Source organism: Solea solea, chromosome 1, assembly GCF_958295425.1.
Source record: "Solea solea chromosome 1, fSolSol10.1, whole genome shotgun sequence".
NCBI classification, from domain to species: Eukaryota; Metazoa; Chordata; class Actinopteri; order Pleuronectiformes; family Soleidae; genus Solea; species Solea solea.
Genome location: NC_081134.1, coordinates 30,784,076 through 30,800,586, shown reverse-complemented (window position 1 = coordinate 30,800,586; position 16,511 = coordinate 30,784,076). Strand labels below are relative to the sequence as shown.

General features: G+C 40.6%; 1 protein-coding gene across 4 annotated transcripts in view; it reads left to right on the top strand.

The window, feature by feature from the left end:
• The window catches only part of dpp6a (dipeptidyl-peptidase 6a), a 268,421-nt gene that overhangs the window by 85,602 nt on the left and 166,308 nt on the right, over positions 1 to 16,511 (top strand). The gene's annotated exons all lie outside the window — the stretch shown is intronic.

Here is a 16,511-nt window from a genome sequence, read left to right as displayed (position 1 = left end):
CTTCAAAATTTCACTTCAAGTCGCCAGATGGGATGAAAACAGTGGTGTGACAATATTTGACCATTTCAATTTAATTTGATATATTTGAGACATTTTCCATACAATACTAAACTAAATATTACAATATGGCCACTTTTACGTGATGGGGAGATAACGATGAAGTGTGTTTTTATTCTTCGGTTTTTGCTCCTCCTGGCTCCTCATGTGGTTATGTTTTGGTTTGATGTGGGCAACTTGAAGTCCTGTCCACTGCTGATAGTCACGCCCACTTGTAGTTGGATTCACCCCATCTCTTCTGCAGGCTGTTGACGGATTGTGGCGCTGTCCTTGGTCCTGAAACACCCAGGCAGACAGATTTGACTGCCACTGTCGCTCTCCGTGGTGCTGAAACAGCAAAACCTCTCCACTGCCTTTTCACTGTATATATATGTATATATATCTATATATATATATATATATATATATATATATATATACATATATACATGTATGTATATGTATATATATGTATATATGTATATATATATATATATACAGTATATATATATATATATATATATATATATATATATATATATATATATACGTATATATGTATATATACTGTATATTCTTGTTGTCTTTTCCGTTTCAGTTCCCTGCATCTGCTGTCACTGTAAATGCTTGACCTTGGAATTGTGTGGTTCTTTGTGAGGAGTTTAATGCTTTGGAGTTATGATTTAGGTTCAACAGTCAGTTTTTGTCAACCTTAGTAACACTGTAACTCGGGTACGTGCATGACATTTTGACTGGACCTTCACCTCAGATCAATAGATCAGTGTGTAAAACATCTGATGTAGTAGGTTTACATGACTCCATGATCTCGACAGTAGCCTGCGTTGCACAGTCCAGTGCCGTACAGTCGAGCGCAGGAGGTAAAACAGTGGTTGAGGTGCACATGAATATCACATGAGGTTGATTTATCGAGCGGCGGTCCCGTCTCTTTGCGCGTGTTGGTGCAGAGAACTCCGACATGATCTGAAATCAATACGGATTGTGATGTAGCATTGTCTCTATTCATCAAACCTGCAGACCAATGATTCTGCTTTGTTAGGAAGAGCGTGTGCGCTTGTTATCGCGGGGCAAAGACATGCTGGTAAAAAAACAAATCATTGCTTCTCTTTTATTAGAGCTGTTTTTTTAACAATCCACACACACACATGCACACGTCCTGCATTACTAAGGCAATGCTCTCCTCGTCTCGACTTCTCATTTAATGTCAGTCCAAGCCCTGGCATTTGTCCAGCTGTGTGGTTTTAACGATGGAGTGTGGCGGAGGTGACATTTACTTCACGCTGTGCAGACAACTAGAGCCCATCGGGATGAAAAGCTCATCCACACACTCGGCTTCCCCACCACGCAGCTCCGCTCCGCCACTTCAAAACTGTGTCCACCTTTCTTTTTACGGAGAAATTCTGTCATATTTTTCTGTTTTAGCATCAAACGGTAACATTAGAAGAGTGTTATCTTCAAATTTGGCATTGTTTTATTGTCATATTATTCATTTATCACAGTTTTCTGTCATATCTCCATAGGCTGCCTCCAGTGTGGCAGCCTGTTGCAGCAGCTCCTCTTCTACTTTCTAACTTTTCTTTCCCACTTTGTATTTTATTATTTATAAGGGCCCGAGCAACTAATGTGCCAGGGCCAACCTATTGTTATCCTGCAGATTATTATTGTTTCCGAGCCTTTCTAGCCATTTTTGAGAGGCTTAAGGTGCATAAAAACTCTTGAAATGTGGCACGAAGGTCGGGTCGACAAAAAATGTGATAGTGACATAGGGCACGGACCCGTTCGTAGCTCCAGGGCTCTGTAGCGCCCCCAGAAGTCGGGTCATGGTCGGACAAAAAAATTTATCGGATTGGGACGTAATTCTTTGAGTTTGTTTGGCTTAATCCAAAATTCCTTGAGGTGAGAGAAAGTGGCCAAAATTGCGTTAAATGTTAGAAAAAATACATTTTACAGCACATAGTTGTTTCCGATTTAAAACAAACTTGGTACACTCGTCGCTCTCATGGTTCTAAACACATTTCCAATGAACTTCCATTAGCTCTGCCCACGCAGAAGTCGGCCATTTTGGAAAAACAAAAAAGTGGCTGGTGTATGCATTTGAACGAACTCGTCCTAGCACCTTTGAGCTAGCTGCATCAAACTCAATCCACATGTTCTGGACAAGTTCATGATTGAAAGTTACGAAAGGATTTTCTTCTATATGTCAAAAGGCGTGGCCTCATCGCTCTGACAAAGTTGATGTTAAAATGGCAGGGAAGCTACTTTCAAAATTCCACTTTTTGAAAGCTTTAATGTAAACATTTAATGCACTTCTTTCATTTTCTTTCATTTCTTCCCTGATGTTTAAAATGCATGCATCAAATCACTTTATATGTGTGCTGCATTAACTATGCAAATCCCCCCCGTCATGGGACTCTTAAAGGATTATCTCATCTTATCTTAACTTCTCTTGATCTTAAATCTCAGTCGAACACCTTGATCGTCAGTACTGAGGTTTTAAACGCCACCTGTTTTCTTTCTCCACACCAGCCTCCTTGTCCTTGGCACTTTTTGTTTTTGTTGTGGTTTTCCCTTCAGGATTATTATCACATTTAATATTTATACTGTCCAGATTAAGCGTGGTAGCAGATGTGCTTTTTACTGACCTGCCGAAGGGCACACGCCAGGTGTCATCGGGTGACTCCGTCAGACGAACACCCTTCACTGTTTCTTTTGCTAATACTGGATAAGAACAAGACAGCAGTTCAGAGTGTCAAATATTAGTGGAATAATTTCTCTTATTTTATAATAACTTCATGTTCTTTGCAAGATTCCAAAATGTATCTCAGTGTTTGCAGCAGCAGCAACTTTAAAGTGTTTTACAGGAATAAAAGAAAAAGCAGAGTAGTAAAGGGGAAAGAAAGAGAGCACCATGAAGGACACAAGAGAATGAAAGAGGGAGAAAATAATCGCTCTCTGTTTTTTATTAAACAGTTTAGGCACGGTTTAATTTAACGTTTGAATAAATTGGCGTGAGTCATTGTCTGCGCCGTGGCTTTTATTGATTTCTGCAGGTACATTTGAGAAGTTGTAAAGGAAAGTGATATGAGTAACGAGTGGGGTTCTCAGGCCATTTTCTTCCAGAGTATGGAAGGGATTATTTTGGCACAAGATACTTACTTGGAGTAAATTCCTTATGAAATATGATGGAATGGATGCGTCAAATATTAGCAGCAATCGCGCTACAGGGCGTCAGTTTGCTTAATCTATTCTTCCTAGTATATAACAGATTACTCATCGGTATTTGTTCTCCATACGATGACTCCCGATAAAGGAATCAGTCGCCCCTCAAATAGACAATGCATTTAAAACAGCTCATTATTGCTCTTGTTTGCAATGAGCTCGACTTACTCTCCGCTGCTGCCAAAAATCCTTCTGTGTCAATACATTTGATAGTCATCTTAGCTCCTAAATCCTCTCCGATGATGATGATGACGATTTCCTGGTTGATGAAACAACTCATTACAATCTAATCAAACATGTTGTCTTTGCATTCGCCGCGCCGCACGCACGCGTTATCTCCATCTGGGGTTTTTATTTGTGGCCGTCGAGTGCAACTTTCTTATCTGCCGACTTTTAAACTTTGACGGGGAAATCGGCGGAGTTTCATATCCCGCATTGTTAAGCCTTTCACCCTCCTCTGTGTCCGTCCAAATCGGTCCAGATAGTGATGTTATAATATGCAAAAGCCTTATATTTCTCACTCGAGCCACTGGCTTCGGCGGCTGCTTCGTTTTTTAGGTGTAAGAATTATGTGTGCGGCCTCACATTTCAGACTCATTAATTAAATATCCTCTCCGGTGGCATTTAAATAAGTGAAATAGAGATATATATTTATTTTTTTTTAAAAGAAACAGAAATGAATCCTTACATTCTCCATCAAAGCCCTGTCCCTGTGGTTGATTTTGTTTTGCCTCCTCAGACTCGTTTGCTCTGTCTGCTATGATCAACGCGATCCTAATGAGACTCGGGAGATGTATGGCTAAGATTCAAGCACTTAAACTCACATCGAGGTGCGTTTTCGTGCGAGTGTGTGCATATTTTCCCATAGTTTTACTTTTTTTCCCCCCTCCCAACACATCTTGCTTATTCTGTGGTCTAATGGTTTTTCTCCTGCACTTTGCATTAAGAAGGATGAGGGGAAAAAAAGGAAAAGGATAAACCCACAGAGGCACATTAATTCACCCAATGTTTCTCCCTTATGGCTTTATCTCTCTGTCAAACACACACACACACACACACACACAAAAAGGGTATTTTTCTGGCTATGGATTATAAGACAGCCCGGCCTGAAATGCACTTTCAATAAGCTGGCCAGTAGCAGATTCAGGTTTTATGATGAACATGAATTGTAATAATGGAAGAAAAAAAGCCTTAAATATATTCAACACTGTATAGTATAATCTGCTTTTATATCCCTTTTCCCCGCTGTCAGCAGGTAGAGAGGTTATTTGGGGAATAATAGAATTCTGATTTAAGTCAAGGGAGTCATTCTTCCACCCTCGCTGGGATGATAACCACGCAGTTTTACAGTGTACTGTGTGCTTATAATCTATTTATTTATAGACGCATTTATTGCACTCAAGTAATAGAAAGTGACAGCAGCTCTGCTCTGATAACATCGTTCATGCAGGTTTTTGTTAGTAAAGTGGTCCTAGTGAAGTGTGTGTGTGTGTGTGTGTTGTTTTTCTGTCTGCATGATTACCTTAACGCGACTTAACCGTTAAGGTCTGTCAAACGATTCAAACGTCGCCCGAGGAAAATCGGACTCAATTTTGGGGCAGATCTGACTTTTGTGTGGTTAAGAGCATATTCTAACATGAAGGTAGCTTGCTGAGCGACCACCGCTAACAGTAAACTAACAACAGTATGACGGGTTAATGTTCACAACATTCATATCAGCCTCTGCTCATTGGTGTTAAATGCTAATCACAAAATGTTACTGTGTGTGGTGCCTGTAACACTGGTTTAACAATATGCTAATATTAGCATTTAGCTCAAAGGCCTGCCTAATAAAGTCACAGAGATGCTGGTGTTGCAGCTAAACTAAAATGGTGACTGTAACAAACAAAAAACACTTGCTAGACTTTAGCATGTTAGCTCAGAAATCTGCCTAATAAAGTCACAGAGATGTTGGTGTTGCAGAAAGCTGTATCATAAAGTTACAGAGATAAACTAAAGTGGTGACTGTAGCAAACATAACAATTACTTGACTTTAGCATGTCAGCTTAAAGACCTTACTAATAAAGTCCCAGACATGTTGACATTGCAGTGGCGACCTTAACACAGGCTCAACATTAGCGTGTTAGCTCAAAAAGCTGCCTAATGAGGTCACAGAGATGTAGACATTGCAGCTAAACTACGATGGCGACCTTAACACCATCTCAACATTAGCACGTTAGCTCAAAAAGCTGCCTAATAAAGTCACATAGATGTTAGAATAGCAGCTAAGCTAAAATGGTGACCGTAACAAACACAGCACAGGCTCAGGATTAGCATGTTAAAGTTAGTATTTAAGTTGAACTTTACCACTAAAGTCACAGAGATGTTGTTGGTGTTGCAGCTAAAGATGGCAACCCTATCACCCACTCAACCTTAGCATGTTAAAGTTAGCATTTAGCAAACGTATCACTATAGTTAAACAGTTAGTTAGCATTGTTGTTGCCACTGTTGGCCACCCTTGTCAAATATGTGGCATTTGCCCTTTTCTCTAAGTGTACAATTATATTTATTTATTGCAGGTGTCAGGCTTTTGCTTTGATCATTATGAGTAAAATTAACTGATACTGATAAATATACGCCTCTGTAAATGGACTGACTTGTTGTGTTTTTTTTTTTAAATAAAGACTGAAGAGAATTGTTCATGTTTAGTGGTTTATTCTTTATTGGCAAAGCAACAGCTGGCAGATACATGTGTGCAAAGGCACTACCGTCTGTTTTCCACTCCTGGTCTTAATCAGTGTCAAATATTGGAACTGCTGTACTTGACATTAATTTTACCTGATTTACAGAGAAAACATTTACGGAGGTTTGGCTCAATTTGGTCTGGATTAGTAAATAACGAGCGAGTGATGAATGACGGCACTAACGACGGGAACAGAGACGTCTGCAGTTTAAAACACACTCGACTCAGAGGACACCTGGAGACCGAGAACCAGATGGAAAAGGGAAAAACAGTTGCAGTGTCACGTCCAATCAAACACAGGCAAATGTAATTTTCTCCTCTCATTGTCACTTGATTACTGTCATACTGTAAATCCTCAGTGACACGCCGCTTTGACCTCTGGCGCCGTTTCCTCTTCTATCCAATTTCTTTCTTCCTTCCTTCACAAACAAAAACCGTCACACACGTTGTCCACACACTCGTCGTCATTGTAATAAAACATGACACCTGCACATGTGTGGGCCCATGTTTTTGTCCCATGATGAATTATGCAGTCATCAGGGTGTAAGTCGACGGTATGTTTTATTTATCACCTGGAAGCTTTTACTAACCAAATTAAGTAACGGGTTGGTTGGTGTGTATGTGAACATGTCATTTTTTACATCCTGGTGCAAAGGGCCAATCGTGGCATGGCATACAGAGGTCACATGATTAGCTGAAACAGAGGCTGAAGGAGGAATTTAATGGGTAAATTAGTCTTGGTCCACAAACCAAAAATTATTCAGTTTTAATGATTTCTTTGTGATATGACGCAAAGAAACCAGAAAGTATTCACATTTAAGAAGCAATCAGTCTCTCAAAGGGGAAATTTACACTGTTATTAGTAAGTAGAATGTTCGTCCCTCATTTATATATTTCAACTTTCATGATCATTGAGTGTCCTTCAATTATTATGAAACGCTTTAACCGTGTAATCGTTTAGTCCATAATATTGTCAGAAAAATATTGATCGGTGTTTGTCAAACCTGGAAATGATCACGTTTTAATAATTTCCTTGTCATATGGTGAAACTAACAGAACATATTCACATTTAAGAAGCTAAAACAATCAGAAACCCCTTTAAAGCGATAAATCTATTGTCAAAATAGTTGACGATCCATTTAGTAATTAGTAATCAATTCCTAATCTATTATTATCGAGCAATTGTTTGAGCCCTAGATGTCATTTATTTGTCTGTATGCACTTTAATTTCCTATACATAATCTTTAAATTCAGGTCAATTCAGTTTTATTACTATAAAACACAATGATTATAACAGAATATAATAATTCTGCAGGAACTCTGTCACCTTATAGTTGCTTAATAAGAATCTGAGTTATTAAGAGGCTTGAGAGTGTGGATAATAGTTTTGTCCGCGTTCCTTATGATGTGTTTCCTGGCGACTGTGTTTTGCAGACCTGGAGAAACAAAACAGACAATACTTTCCAAAAAAAAAAAAAAAAAGAAGAAAAAAACTGCTATTCATCAGTACCAAGGTGGCGCCGCGCGTCTCCCCGTTGACGTCTGCAACTCCCCCGGCCGCTGTTGCATTCCTCTCTGTGTTGCCACCGCTCCTCTGGCAGCTCGCTGACGATAACAGATGGTGGGCATTAATAACTACATCTCAGCACAAAATGAATTCATATCCGGCCTCTTCTTCAAGAGGCACGTTTTTTAACCGCGGGGAGAGGAGGAGAAGAAACCGTGGGGGGGGGGGGGGGGGGGCAGGGAGGGGTTTGAGCAGAGCTTCTCTCTCCCCGCCGATCCATCACTCTGACACACGCACATACAGACGCTGCGCACACACACGCACACACACAGGCCGCACACAAGAGCTGCACTGCATTTCACTTTTATGGGTCAGAAAACCAGAGTGCTGATTTAGTCATTATTTATGACTGGACGCAGTATTTTCTAAGATTAGGAGGGGAAACCAACGAGAGTGGAGGGGCACACAACTCCAAAGCAACAAACTCCCCGTGCAGAAACAAAAGAGCGTGTGATTTATCAGGAACTGACGCCGGACGCCAAACTTGTTCAAATGCGGGACGACTTTAGATTGACTTTTTTTTTTTTCATGATGCAATTCAGTCGCATTTATTTGCAAGAGTTGGCATCTTCACGAGTTTGCAAAGTGTCTTTCTTTTTTTGAAGTATGTTTGAAGATTCCCAATCAAACCGGGTCACGTTATCTTCTGAAATCCTTTATATAAGCGGCTGCTAGATTTGTTAAAAGATGTATAAAAGACTTGATACATCTCAATTAAAACTGTTTCTCAAAGCAACGTGAAGATGCCTTTCAGGTGAGACTTGAAACGTCTTCAAGACTTTTTAAAAAAATGCTGTGTTTCTGCAGGTTTTTGCTTCAGTTCTTCAGATGTACGGTATAGTTCTCGTGCGCATTGATGTGTTTTTTTCTTCCAAGTCTTTTTTCATGCGATTGGATACAGAATCAAATGCAGCGTGCGAGGCAGCAGTGAAACCAAAGTTGATTTTTTTTTTTTCAAGCTTATTAAGGCCCGGAGAAACAAAAATAGACTTTGAACAATGAGCACAAACAAACTCTGATGCACTGTGCTACTTTACATATATTAGACTTCTTTCTTTTTTATGCTGTGTTTCGTGTTGCAGTTTATGTACAAACTGGACTTAGTGTCTTTGAGTGTTCATTTGAACATTTTGGGAGGTAGAAGACATGAGTTGAAGTGGCTCCACTGCACCACTAGAGGCTCTCCTGTTCCTGTCTCAGAGTGAAGCGTTGTTAGCATTTCTGCAGCAAAGGCTGGAGCATATATGTGGCGTCCGGGAGACAGGGTCTGTGGGGACTGAAGGCCAGGCATACAAAGTGAGGTTAAATCAATGATACAAGGGGATGAGGGATGATGAAAGGAAAGCACAGAGACGGAGGAATGGAGGGGAGGGAGGGGAGGGAGGGAGGAAGGCACAGGGACAGAGAAGATATCGCGTTTGCCTCAAAGGCAAAAAAGAGGCCAACAGAGACGGCGTCTGATCAAAAGCAGAGGTGGATAATTGAATAGTGTAGTATATAATCAAAGATGAATAGCGAGTCTCGCAGGCAATATAGGGGAGGATGTGACCCAGCCAGCACACACTGTGGGATCAGAGCAGGAGCCTGATGATGGGTTCAGCACCATAAAGGGAACGGCGGCTTATCACCTGACTCCTCGCTCTGCCGTCATTGGCGCAGCAGAAAATAACACTGTAGCATTGTACATCTGCAGCTATAATCTTTATTAAAGGATACATATGTGATTTTAGTACAACAGCAACCATTAGCATCAGAAAACATGCTAGCAATGCGCTTCGGCTACGTGCGTTCCCGTTGTAGTCTGAAGTTGCGCTTTCCGAGTCGAGCAGTCAAGTAAGATGACGATGTGTAGAGAGAGAGAGAGACGGACGGGGGCTTCGCTATAGCCTTAGCTCAAGCTCACTTGTATCATATAATACTTGTAGCTAACGCTGCGTTCACACCAGAATTTGTCCCGCGCGTTTACACACAGTACAAAGTCGATGCACAGATGTGAGTAGATTAGGCGAATTTTGCGTTGGCTGGGCAACTTTGGTGAAGGATTTACATTTTGACACGAAGACAAATCAGCGTTGAGATCCAGATGATGGTCACGTACTTGGCGGCATTGTTTTGTTTTATGTAAAAAGTTGCCACATAAATTGCTATATGTAGCCGAAACAAAACAAAAAGGAGAGGGTGTGGCAAATGGTCAACGATGACGCCAGTGGGCGGCTTGGGCTGTCATTTTTCTACTGTACCTTGCTGGTCAAGATGTTTTTGAGAGGGATTGTGAGGCTTTTTAAGTTTGCTAACATTTGGGATTCATAACTGCAGCTCTCCGTGTCTGACTAACTCTGTTAGTAGCACAAGCTAAGCTATTCGGTGTTGGTGATAGGGTTAGCAACATAATCCAAGTTTACTTTAATATGGCATAAAGTACCTTTAAAGTTAATATGTGGAATTTGTTACCGAAACACTTTTTCTTATCTATCAAAACCCTGTTTCAGATCCTGATAGCCATCATTACATAAAGTTCTCTGGGGAAACGAAACAAAGTCTGTGACTGATAATAAGAAAAAGAAGAAAGGAGACGAACACACAAAAGACAATTTCTTCTCCTTTGTCTCTGTTTTGCCTCCCCGCCTCCACAAACCCCCCCCCCCCTCAGCCTGTCTGTGCTAATTTTAAGCTTTCTCTTCTCCTTTTGTCTGACACAGACTCATTTCAGCAATTACACATCATAAACATCCAAATTAGACTCATCTGCTTCCCGTAATGTGGTGCCCGCCCGTGATGACTCTGGAGTAGAGCTTCAAAATGTTGCTGATTACACGTTTGCTCGTTTGGCTGATTTCGAGCACAGGCGGCGTCCTGGAGCTGTGCCCTTCAGGTTAGAAATAATAATAACTCAGGGTTTTATGGCAGCTAATCTCTCTGTCTCTCTCTCTCTCTGCCTCTCCGCAGAAACATTATAGCTCATATAACAGCTCTCTCCGACAAATACAGTGTAAACAAAAGTGCCTTTTTGCTGCTGTAAGGCTCTCGTGTTGGACCCAGTGTATGTTTATCCCTTGATCCATTACTGAGTGGATGTTGTTTCCACAGTTCTTTACAGACTCTTCCTTCCCACTGACCTGTTGAGGCTTCCTGAACAGCACTGAGCCCCCAATCTTCGCTGCCTCCTCTGATATATTCTCCTTCTCTCCTCGTCGCTCGCCCTTTCTATGACCTTGTGTCCCGTTGAGTGGTATCGGCTCGGCGAAGCGTAACTTTACATCAGCAAGCTTGTCTCCTTTGCCCCGCCGCCACCCGTCGACACGGGCTGGGATTATGGCTGTACAGTTGAGCGTATACATCTCTGTATCTGCGGCTTAAAGTGAGTTGCACTGTGTAGAATGTGAAAGTTTGAGGTTGGTTTGGCTGCTACGTTTTAGTCTGCGGTGGGCGTGTGTCAAAATATCGATATGGTGGTTATATCGTCGATACGCCGGAGCAAATATCGATATTTTAACTCTTAGAACACAGAGCTTTTCGGCTGCTTTTTTCCATTAGATTTCCCCAAATCTTATATCCTTTTTTACCTGGAGGCAATCTGATGAAAGATTTTTTTCATTTTCACCAACTATATAAAAACACCTGAGCAGAAAGTACTCGATATGCTTAAAAACGGATTCAAATGTCACAGTTCAAATTTCACTTGCCTCGTTTTTATGAACAAAAAGAAGAAAAGAAAAACTGTAGTGTATTTTGTGACTTTTGCCCAATTAATTCTATTTCATATCACTACTAAAAATGTGATATGAAATGAATCGTGACTTTGGCTCAACAACACATAAAGAGATGAAATAAACCTTTTTTTTTTTTTTTTTAATTATAGGGATTTATGTAAGCCAATTTCCACCTGAAAAAAAAAATAGGTAAAGCTTAGCCTTGATAATCAAAAGTAATAAAAAGTCACAATTAAGGGATAAAAAGTCATAATTATGAGATTAAAAAACGTTGTTTACCTGGCTGAAGAAGAGGGAACATTTTTGTTTTCTTCAGTTAGAAAGATATCGTCACGTATCGCTGTGTGATTGTCTGATTATGACAGAATCGTTGTATCGTGAGGTAACCCCGTGATTCTGCAGTTACTTAGGCAAAAAAGACAGATAAGGCATATTTTCTCTCTCGTGGTTTTCATCAGTGCATTCTCCTGAACAGTGTCTGAAAACGCCTCAGGGACTTTTCTATAAATGTGCCACAATTGCCACTTGGAATGAAGTATGAAATAAATTCTGCCCATTGAAGGTCAACATGATGACGATCTCATGTTTTGTTAAGTTTATTTTTAAATAATACATAAAGAACATGCATTATACAACAACAATGGGAGGTCAAGGCGGTCGTTAATGAGGTCACCGTGGCCTTGTGAATCCCCCTTTTGTTTGTTACCTTGTGAATGCATTATCTGAAGAACACATTGAGGCAATTATCTCAAATTTTCAATGTTCGTCTCTCATTTAATGTTTCAGTATCGGTGACCGTGAGTGAAGGTCACAGTGGCTTCACAAAACTCCCGGCAAACACTGGCAAAAAAGAGAAAAGCATTTGCACATTGAGCATCTCACAGTAAAATAGTGAGTAATAAAAGTTGAATTCCTGCATTAGAATGCAAACAATAGTGCATTTATTCACACCAAAGTAGTATGATCTGTGCATCTGTGAGTTTTAAATATAGAACGCAGCAGAAAGAAACGCATATTTCATTGAAATATGCTGAGCAGCCTCCTTTTTTGAAATAGTATTTTTAACATTTCCAGTCTCACATACTGTGTCCCACATTTTTAACTTCATCTTAAATAATGAGTTACATCTACTGTGCATTATTCCACATATGCAGCAATATAAAAACAAGTAAAAGACAAAAGAATCCATGGAAAAAAAATATGGTAAAACACACTGTGTCATGTCCTGCGTTAGAAGATCTCCAAAAATGCTAGCTAAATGTCACAACAATGGACTTTAACCCCTGATTTACATTTGCATTTAAGCATTTATCAGACGCTTTTATCCAGCTTTTATTTATTTCTGTGTTTGTCTTGCATTTATTGCTGCTGTTATTGGCGTTAGCCCATGGCTTAGCGGACAGGGCACTTGACTTGTAACCAGAGGGTTGCCAGTTAATCAAAATTTGATCGAAAACGCAATACAGCCTGCTACGGCACCAATCTTTGTTAAAGCCAAAATATAATTTTAAATTGATTATTGTTTTGATTTAGAAATAGAATATATACTTTATTAATCCCCTTAGGGAAATTATTTCTCTGCGTTTGACCCATCCTAGAATTAGGAGCAGTGGGCTGCCACATTGAGTAGTGCCTGGGGGGTTCCTTGGGTACCTTGCTCAGGGGTACCCCAGCTCTTCGACCTAAAGGGGACTTGAACCGGCGACCTAACCCTAACCCTGATCTGATCTACTCACAGATCTACACAAATATCACACAGTCATCATTTTACAATATGGATTTTTTTGAATGAAAATGAGTATAATGATGTAAAAGATGCCACCCCATGCCATATGCCATAATTTGTTCCTCATGTTTGTGGATATTTGTTGTAAATATTTGCCTCATGACCAACACTGTCTTTGGATTATTTTTGCTCGTTGTTTCTGTCTTTTTGTTTTCTTAATCCTCTGTGGCCTCATTAAATTTGGAATTTTGCCTTGCACTCTCCCGTTGTGTAGGAATATGCAAGATACTCTTCTCTGCTTTACACTGTACTTTGGTCTGATGTCCTGCGGTTGCATTTTGTGTTTCCACCAGCTCGCCTCAGCACGGCACAGTTATTTTGCCTTTCCACTAGCATAGTACATGGTACGTGGTACTTTTTTTAGCGAGGATCGTCACCAGACTGTCGGCTACTGATTGTGACGTCAGACACAAGAATCAGGCCGAACAATGCCGAACTGTAGATCAGTTAAAAAGACTTAAAGGCGACATAGAATGCTTGTATCACACATATATGTTAGTTATGGAGGTCTACGTACATATATTAACTTGTTTTCATGGTTAAAAACCTACTAATCGCTGCAAACGAGCCGATCAAAATATCTCCTCACTGACGCTCTCGTCAGCCGCGCTGTTTCAGACCAAAACCACACCCCCAGAACCAGGACTGTGTTGTGATTGGCCAGCCAACGAGAGCTTTCCTACTGTACTGTGATTGGCCAGGTACCTGGAAGTGACGTAATAGATAGGCCAGCTCTCAGATACACAGCTCCCCCTCTGGCACGGTGGATGCTCTGCATCTCAGCAGCTACAACGAGAGTAGTTCTTCTTCTTCTGCGGTTGAATGTACGCAACCAGATGTGCCCGGACTAGTGCCCGCACCAGGAGGCGCTACGGTGGTGAGAGGAGTGGTGAGGATTTCTGATGACGACATAAAACTACGGAAGTGCCGATCCGCTTCGCAGAGCCCAGGAAAACAATACAACACTATTTTCTCAGCAGTGGCTGAACTGTTTGTTCTGAAACTTTAGGGTTTCATAAACGAGGTAATGACGCAGATACACACACAAACGCAGCGTTAATTGGAGCTTCCGGTCTATGTGGGCTTTAACAATCCTAAAAACGTGGGTTAATCTCCAATGCGTGTTTTCTGCCACGGTATTTTGCATTTCCACTAGCAATTGTACCTGGTACTTTTTTTAGTACCTGCTCTGGCGAGGTTCTAAGCCAGCTGAGGCGATACTATGTGTGACGTCACCAGACTGCCGGCCACTGATTGGTCACTGGAAGAGGCATGAGCGCGATATCCAACACAAGAATCAGGCCTAAAAAAGACTTCAAAATCCTAAAAAACGTGGGTTCATCTCCAACAATTACAATCTCTTAACAATTAAAATCTTGAAAAGTATTAACAGTAAGTAGTAACAAATATTTGAATTAACTGATTTTATTGATTCAGTTACACTGAAAACAACTGCTTTATAAGTCACTTGTTTGTGTGAAAACCAACCTAACCGTGCCGAGTCGAGCTGGAACCATAGGTGGAAAAGAGGCTTATTATGCCTGTAATATCTCTTTTTGTGTGTGAATTTTACCGTCACACACCGGGCATGCGAAGAAACGCTGCCCCATCTATGACTCCTCCGAGTCATAGATCAAGACATTACGTGGCCTCTTAATAAAAAATTGATTTCTCCTGCCCCATCTTTCATGGCTGTAGATGTTCACTGCCTTTTAATATAATAACATCACGACCATTTTCACATATCGTCTGTTCCTTACCGTGACAAAACCTCCCACCACTGCGCCTGCACATATAGCGCGTACAAGGACACGCGGTGGCTCATAACAAACAACCTCGGCTGCTTTTTTAAAAAGAAATTATTCTGAACCACACAGCCATTAAAGGACCTTGCGAGGCCACAACTAGGCTCACGATAAATGGCGCTCCCCGGGTTCCCGTGTGAAGAATTACTCTCAGATATGAACTGAAGGGAATAGGGGGGAAAAAAAAGAAAAGTTTGTTTAAATTTTCAACCTAAGAATATTGCTTCTGTGCAGCTGTGGATACAGTAGAGCCAGGCTGCCTGGAAAAAAAGGACTTTATTATTTGAACAATATAAACATAATTTGATGGCGAGGTAGAGAGAGAGTGTAGAATGTGTTTGTGAGAAGAATGGAAAGAAAAACGATGGCTTATGATATTATGTTGTGCAAAATGACACTAGGCCAGATCTTTATTTTATCTTGTCACAGCATAGCAGACGCAGAGTTATTGAAACAAGAGGATTCCTTTTGATGACACATTTAACATTATTTGATTTTGGACCAAGTAGATATGCAGCCATACATCCATCATTATCAATAGTATACAATTTTATCCATGCGTGCATTGTAAGAGGATCTGGAGCAGTAATCATAGACCAGTCAATCAGATGCGTTGGTTAATTGGGCCGGTATGTGACATTTTTTAAATCATCGGCATCAGCCAGTCATTCAAAATGATGCATTTTGTTAATTATTATTTTTTTTTATGACCCCTGTCATGTATTCAATATTTAAAAGGTCCGTGAAGTGCGCAGACATAAAAGAAATTGTGACGATGAAGTGCACTAGCTTGAATGCTAACGTGTTAGCGATAAATTCCGCTAGCTTAAAGGCTAACGCGTTAGCAAGAAAGTCCGCCTTTCCTGACTCATTCTCGATCCGATTGTTGGATTACAGCTGATACATTGGGAGGAAAGAAAATCATCTTTATTGTCATTATACAACAGAAATTGCACAACGAAATTTCAAGGCCGGATGGTATGGAATTAGATTTGTGTCAATATTTTCAAACAACGCTTTTCACGAAGCGAATACAATATCCGTTTAATCATTCAAAAATATTATATTTTATTGTTTGAAAATACACTTCTTCTTTGTGCTCCCTGATTTGTTCTTTGCGCTGTGGTGTTTTATTTGTGGGCGGACCTTTCCCCCCGTCGACATCCGACAAAATAATTGTAAATATCTAACATTTGTCGGATTATAAATGTTAGATACTTTCAATTATTTTGTCGGATGTCGACGTGAAACGAGTTCCAGACGGACAGCGACTCCAAGCCCATGATGACTTCCAGTCTGTAGAGCTGTTGCTGCAAAACTCAGTAGCCAATCAGCAGGCAGCTTCCTAAGGCCCGCCCACAAACAAAAAACCACGACGCAAAGAACAAATATTTTTTGAATGATTAAATCGATATTTTATTTGCTTCTTAAAAAGTGTTGTTTAAAAATACACAGGGAAAACATTCCACACAGAAAGGTCCCAGACCGGAAATAGGACCCAGCACCTTCTTGCTGTGAGGCAACAGTGCTAACCGCTGTGCTACCGTGCCACCATGCCGAGTTACATGATAGATAGAAAGAAGGGACACTCTTGAGGTACAGTTCACTGTGAAGCTGCGAGTTAGTTGTGAGATATTGCTTGTATGAC